The sequence below is a fragment of the Stegostoma tigrinum genome, chromosome 12 (assembly GCF_030684315.1).
Source record: "Stegostoma tigrinum isolate sSteTig4 chromosome 12, sSteTig4.hap1, whole genome shotgun sequence".
NCBI lineage: Eukaryota > Metazoa > Chordata > Chondrichthyes > Orectolobiformes > Stegostomatidae > Stegostoma > Stegostoma tigrinum.
The window spans coordinates 45,869,323-45,877,299 of NC_081365.1; positions in this window are offsets into that span (position 1 = coordinate 45,869,323).

Here is a 7,977-nt window from a genome sequence, read left to right on the forward strand (position 1 = left end):
TGGGGTTGAATTGGTCCATCCTGAATGACCACAATCAACTCCCCAGGGTAGAAAGTGTAGTCTTTGGTCTGACTCTGGTAGTACCCTTTGACTGGCAGGTGCCTATCCATGTCTGAGCAGGCATGCCTCCCTTTTTTGTTCAAATATCACCTTGCTGTTCCTGCACATACAGATTGTTTTCCATTTATACTGCAGGCACATACCCCTCACATACTGATGCTGAACTGTGCCCTTCAGTGATATAGACCATTGTTTCCCCATTAACACTGCATTGTTCTCTAGAGACATTGTTCCTGCTTTGACGTCTGCACTAAAGTATTGATTTGATCCAACTGCAACATTTACAGCACCTAATATTTGTGTCAAGTCATTCTGGAAAGTTTTCTTCAATAATGACGCTGACATTTAGGTTCATTATCATGTGTCTATTTTGGTCAAATTGTGATTGGACTTTTCCTAGCACAGTAATAATGACATGGCCTGCTTTGGTCATCCAAAGCAACCACTCTGAGCAGCGGCAACATTTTGGTTATTGCAGAATTTATTCCCCAGTATCCCTTAATTTCAGGTCAAGCTAGAGCTTCTACCCAGAATGAAAGCTATTTAATTTGAAAACATTCAGAATTTTATACATCATTTTATACATCACCATACATTGCAACACTGATGTCAGCACCTCAATAAGCAACTCCTTCCCAGCTGCCTATTTCTTTATTTTCTCTCTCCAGTAATGCACCCAGTAGTCCATCAACATATTTTGCTGTCTATTTCAAATGCTTTGCCTATTTGGTTAATCTATAATTCTTCACTCAATATCTATCAATTCTGTAATCTATATTCTCGAGACGAAACCATTTTTTGTGATCTCACTTACATTTGTGAGATAAAATGCCAGGCTTGAAGACTGCACATTTTACAAGTGGAGAAGTTTGATATTTTTCTCATTCAGGTCACAGTGCTGCGTGATGTCAATTCCGTGTGGTTCAAAACATTCAGAGAACGTTGATACATTGAATATGAAAGTGAGCCATTCAGTTTAATTTCAAGTACGAAGGGTCTGTACAATAGCTCCTTCTGTTGATGCGAGATGCAACGTCCAACTGTTTAAAACTTTCTCAGAGACGGTAAGAACTGCCGATGCTGGAGTCAGAGATAACACTATGTGGAGCTGGATGATCACAGCAGGCCGGGCAGCATCAGAGGAGCAGGAAAGTTGACGTTTTGGTTTGGGACCCTTTCTGAAGATCAGCATCGGCAGTTCTTACTATCTCTGTTTAAAACTTTATTTGCCTAAGAACAGTTTTGTAAAGTTTGCCTCTAAATTCAAATTGCTGGAGAATTTGAATTTTTACTGTAATAATTCAGGAGTGTGTGGGAATCAAACCCACCTGCCTGGATGAATCCAGACCAGCTTCAACAAACTAAAGAAGCTTGACACTTTCAGAATAGCTTGATTGACATCCCACCTGGTGACTTCAGCCTTCACTCCTTCCACAACTGACACACAGTGATAGTAGTGTGTGCAATCTACAAGATGTACTGCAACAACTCAAAAAGGTTCCTATAGCAATATCTTCCAAAACTGTGACCACTATCTCTTGGAGGGACAAGGGATGCATATATCTGGGACATACACACCCTGACTTGGAACTACATAGCCACTCATTTAGGATGTTACAGGATCAAAATGCTGGAATTCCCTCCCTGGCAGCATCGTAGCTGTATGTAGATGTGACAGATTGCAGCAGTTCAAGAAGACTGCTCACCATAACCTTCTCAAGGGCAAGTAGTGAAGGTCAGTGCTGGTGTAGCCAGGCACTTTCATATACGTATTAATCAATTAAAGCCTTTTAACTGATTAAAGACTTAACAGTATCTAGCTTTGTTTAGTACGTCCTCATCAATGGTGTGAACCTTTGATGTTTTACTTATAAATTCTGTGTCTGATACCACCTCACTAACACCTGAAGAAGGAGTGAGACTTCAAAACCTTGTGTTTTCAAAATAAACCTGTTGGACTATAACCTGGTGTCGTGTGATTTCTGACCTTGTCAACCCCTGTCCAACAGCGGCACCTCCACACCATAGATTACTTCCAAGGAAACAAGGTGTAGAGCTGGATGAACACAGCAGGCCAAGCAGCATCAGAGGAACAGGAAAGCTGATGTTTCAGGTCTAGACCCTTCTTCAGAAATGGGGGAGGGGAAGGGGATTCTGAAATAAATAGGAAGGGGGAGGGAGGCGCATAGAAGATGGAGAAAAGAGAAGATAGGTGGAGAGGAGACAGACAGGTCAAGGAGGCAGTGAGACAATGTTAGAGGTAAGCAATGGTATTAAATTATTGGAATTACATTGCCAGTGTAATATGTTAAAATCAAATGATGTTAATGAGGCAATTTAAACCAAGAAATTGGTGTTCTTAAAAAGGTAAATCTAAATACAGTTTTGGTGCAAAGAGAGCTAAGAATAAAACATAAGCCTAAGTCACTATATCAGTGATTTGTGTGTCAGGCTATGGTTAAAAGAGATTCTAAGTATCATGACAAATGACTGCACCTCCCAGTAATGAATCATTTCAACACCCCCTCCCACTCCTTGGATGACATGTCCACCCTGGGCCTCCTACAGTGCCACAATGATGCCACCCGAAGATTGCAGGAACAGCAACTCATACTTTGCTTGGGAACCCTGCAGCCCAATGGTATCAATGTGGATTTCACAAGCTTCGAAATCCCTCTCCTCCCACTGCATCCCAAAACCAGCCCAGCTCGTCCCCACCTCCCCCACCTGTCCTTCCTCCCACCTATCCCCTCCTCCCACCTCAAGCCCCATCCCAATCTCCAACCTACCAGCCTCATCCCACCCCCTTGACCTGATGGTCCTCCCTGGACTGACCTATCCCCTGCCCAGCTCCCCCCTACACTCACCTTTACTGGCTCCATTCCTGCTTCTTTGACCAGTCTGTCCTCTCTCCACCTATCTTCTCCTTTCTCCATCTTCTATGCGCCTCCCCCCTCTTCCTATTTATTTCGGAATCCCCTTCCCCTCCCCCATTTCTGAGGATGGGTCTAACCCGAAACGTCAGCCTTCCTGCTCCTCTGATGCTGCTGGGCCTGCTGTGTTCATCCAGCTCCACACCTTGTTATCTCAGATTCTCCAGCATTGGCAATTCCTACTATCTCTGTAACAATAGATTACTTCTGGCACTTTTTGTTCTATTGTCTATGTTATTGTGGTGTTTGGTTAACTTAGGCTTATATAGAACTGTAAACACATGTCTCTTGACACTACACACATGCGCACTATGCACTACTTCAATATGCACACGCACATTTAATCTGTTTCACCAGTAAATTTGGTGTGGCCATGAGTGGAGATGTGGGTTTGGATTTAACCTCCCAACTAAGGACATTATCTCTGCCAGTGTGATACTCCTGCAGTCCTGCACTAGATGATAAATTGAAATCCTAATCTTGGGATCCAGTTTCAAAAGTAATTTGAAGTGAGTCAGTGATCCTTGACTAGTAATTGTCAAGAGCTCTCACATAGAACAGTGACAGCTGCGTACTATGTTTTTCTCTTCTATCTTCCGGAATGCACTGACTTTGTTTTGAAATCAGATGCCCTCCATTGGTCATTCAAGTGACCTTTCTGCATACGTAACCTTACCAAATACAGCCCTGAAATTCATCTGTCAGAGGACCATGAATGTCATCCTGTCTGAAATATGAATTTGGTGCTCAACCTAGTTCCCTCATTAGTTGGCTTTTTATATAAGCTGCCAAATTCTGCTTTAGGGGATGGCTATAAGGACATTGCTGGATGAAGTACAACTGCTTCATTCGAATTTTCACCAGTTGTCTTAAGTTGGCACAAACATTAATATGTATGCATGTAACATCTATACGTGGAAGATGTCACCGTTTCCTGCGTGGATCTGCAGTCAGTGAGCGGACTCTTGAGCATCTGCGACCAGTTTGAACTGGCCTCGGGTGCCAACATTAATGGGGCAAGAGTGAGGCCATGTTCTTTGGGAACTGGGCCAACAGATTCTTCATTCCTTTCACCATCACGACAGACTACCTGAAGGTGCTGGGTATTTGGTTCAGAGGGGCTAGGGTGTGTGCCAAAACTTGGGAGAAGCATGTCACCAAAGTGAGGCAGAAACTAGGCATGGGAGGATGGGTACCTCTCCATTGCAGGTAAAAACCTAGTCATCAGGAGTGAGGTACTCTCAGTGTTGCTGTATGTGGCACAGGTCTGGCCTATTCCCCAAACCTGTGCCGTTGCAGTCACCTGGGTCATCTTTCAATTAATTTGATGTTGAAGGTGGACTGAGTTTGAAGGGACATGATGTATAAAGAACTGGACAAAAGGGAGAAAATCATTCCTAATGCTACCCTTACCCTGATGGCTACCTTTGTGTGTGACTGCATCAAGCTGTGCAAAGATCCTCAGTGCCAAACACCAAGTGTCACTACTTACTGAGGTTCTACCTGTCCCTGTGTTGTAAGTGATAGGCCTGGCCTTGTTACCATTGAACGCTCCAAGTAGTTGGACTGTCTCGTACCACCTGTACTTCGTGGAGAAATTTGTGAAAAAAAAACCTTTGACCACAAGTCCATCAGGCAGTGGTCAGCATGTAATATCCTTAGGACCTGCCAGGAAAAGGAGAGGGTGGACCTTGTTGAGTGGTTCCTTGTACAGACAGCCAAAGCTATTTGGCGGAATGCCTCATCACCAGAGTTTTCCAACAAGCACCAGGACATTGCTTGGCTGGTAGTGAGAAGGGCTCTGCCTGTGAGATCCTTAATGCATGCCCGGACTCCCTGTGCCAACGCACGCTGCCCTCGAAGTGGCTGCCATGGGGACGAGACTGTCACACCTCCTTCTGGAATGCGCCTATGCAAAGGATGTCTGGGGGGAAAATGCAGTGGTTTTGATTAGGTCTGTCCTGAAGAACTCCATGATGTGGGACTCTGTTCTCTCCAGTCTGTTTCCCAGAATGCACACCAGACCAACATCACCTGTGCCTGCAGGACCATCAATGCGGTGAAAGATGTGCTTTGGTCTGCCAGAAACTTGTCGGTCTTTCAGTTGAAAGATTTGACCCTGACCGAGTACTGCAGACTGGCACATTCCAAGGTCCAGGACTATGTGCTGGGGGTGCAATAAAGCTTGGGGAAGCTGCTGCCAAGGTGCAGTGGGGAAATAAACCACTGTGTAAGGTCCTTCTGCCAAAGCAAAACAGGGGGTCCCTTCAATAACCAGACCATGCTAATGCCTCAGCTAAATGTCAACAGATTATTTCTAAATGTAGAGAAAGATGAACACCAATGTTTATTTCATTCTTGATGACAGCATGGATCGGAATGGCTACATTAGCTGTGTATGTACATGAAGATTTCCTTCAATGAATAAAGTATATTTTTGCAACTAAAAAAAATCTGTACAGCTGTGGAAGGTCTTGATTCTAGGTTACATGAAGCTTAAGGTTAATTAAGAGGACAAAAGTGGTGCCATTGTTGCTTCTCATGCTAACTTATACCTTGCTGAAACTGAGAACCAATTATTCGACTCTTCCTCCTATCTCCCCAGGACCACGATGGAATATCATGCTGTTGTTTCCAGAACTATTACTGGCCTCATCTACTTTTTAGATCTCCTCTCCACATCTTTCCACCTCACAGTTCTCCAACCCCACATAGCCTACTTTTGTCATCTTCCCAAAATCCACATCCTTGGCAGACACATCATTTCAGCCTGTTCCTGTTCCATTTCACTTCTTTTTTTACTATCATGACTGTTTTCTCTTCCCCAAACTAATTTCTTCCCACATACATTCATGATTCTTCTGATGCTTTATGTCTTTTCCAGTTTCCTGGTGCCTAACATCTCCTGTTCACTATGAACATGCAGCTGTTCTACAGCTGCATCCCCCATCAGAATAGTCTAAAGGATCTCTACTTCTTCTCAGAATTAAGTCTGAACAATCACTATTTCCACCCTCCTTCAGTTAGCTGACTTTGTTCTCACTTTCAACAATTTCTCCTTTAACTTGTCCCATTTTCTCCAAGTGAAATTGTAGCTATGGGTACCCACACGGGTCCCAGTTATGTCATTATGCCTGTCTCTGTGCGTGGTGAAAGTGTTTTACTTGTACTTCTATCAATGTAGTCTACTGTGCTCACTGCTCACCACCTGTCCCACTTATCCTTCCTCTCCCTTTGTCAACAGCATAAAAGGCATCATTTTACAGCTCCCTTCAGTTTTGCAAAGGATGTCATATTGGACTCAAAACATAAATTTTGATACCCTGTCCACACATACGACCAGACCTCCAGAGTTTCTCCATTACTTTCTCTCAGTTCAGACCTCTAATATCCTCAATACTTTGCTTTTATTTAAAAAGTAATATTTTTCCTATAATTCCTCAACCAGCTCATCCAGGCACATCACACCTATAAACCAAATAGAAGTTCAGATTTGCCTCCAGGAGGCCAAAGTAAAAGTTACAGAACTTCAGTATCAGTGCCTATTTCAGTATTCATTGCATCCCTGCAGTGCTAATTCTGTCTCAACTGTCATCCAAATGTGCACTTCCAACAAACATGACTAAATAGCAATCACCATCACCCTGATAGCGGTTAGGTTGTGAGTTCAATCTGACCTAGATCATTGAATCCCTAAAGTGTGGAAACAGGCCCTTCAGCCCACCAAGTCCACACTGACTCTCAGAGCATCCTACCCAGACCCATCCCCCTCATCTACACATCCATGAACACTACGGATAATTTAGCATGGCCAATCCACCTCGTCTGCACATTTTTGGACTTTGGGAGAAAACTGGAGCACCTGGAGGAAACCCATGCAGACACAGGGAGAATGTGCAAACTCCACACAGACAGTCACCCAAGGGTGGAGTCAAATCCAGGTTCCTGGCGCTGTGAGGCAGCAGTGCTAACCGCTGAGCCAAGGTGCTGCCCTTATCACATTGTTATTTGCCAGGTCTGCTTACAGTAGGACAACAACTACACATAAAGGAATTAAATGCTATGTTGGTTCAAAAGTACTCCTAGACATTCATTCTTTCCTTCCATCTCTCTCTTGGCACCTGCTTTTGTCTTATCCCTGACCATTTCCTTCCCCCCCTTCACTCTCTTGGTGCCCTCATTTCCTTCCTCTCCCCTTCCTCATTCTTTTTTCCCTTCCTTCCTTTTGAAATTCATAAATTTATTTTCAAATCATGACATTGAAATGTTACTCGACAAAGATGATTCTGGAATTAATTAAAATTATTTATCACTGTCATAGCAATGACTTAAAGATTCATATTAGTATTTTAAAGCAAAGACTGATTCCCAAAATGACTTTGTTGTGATGTAGTGAACAATGTCAGAACAGGAAATGAATAGACTACTAGTAGAGAATTGGAATATTGCTGAGAAGGAAAGGTATTGCTGAAAGAGGGGTGCTACTGATGCTTTTTGTTTTACACTCATCAGGACAAACACAAGAATGCCAAATGTCAGACAATCACAATATTTTGTAATACAGGAAAAATGGATGATAATTAGCAGGCAGGTTGACTTTAATTGGCCAAAACATTGTCATGGAAAAAACAAAAGGGATCTCTAGCGATTCTGACAAGTGAAAGGAAAGGCGCAGGTATTAAATGTATTCTGTTTGTTTGCAGAAAATGGGTTCCTGCACAAGAATGTGTGTCATTCCTAGCAAATGTAAATTCACCATGTTAGCTGCTTGATGGATTAATATACTTTCTTGTTCGTATAGCTAATAGTACACTCAGGATTGTTTGGCATCTAATATCCAATCATAGAGTGCATCTAACAGTAAGTGTTTTGAAAACAACGAATGCTGGAGATGACAGCGGGTCAGACAGAGTCCATGGAGAGAGAGCTAGCTAACATTTCAAGTCGAGATTACTGTTTCGGGTTTTCATTGTACCGCACATAC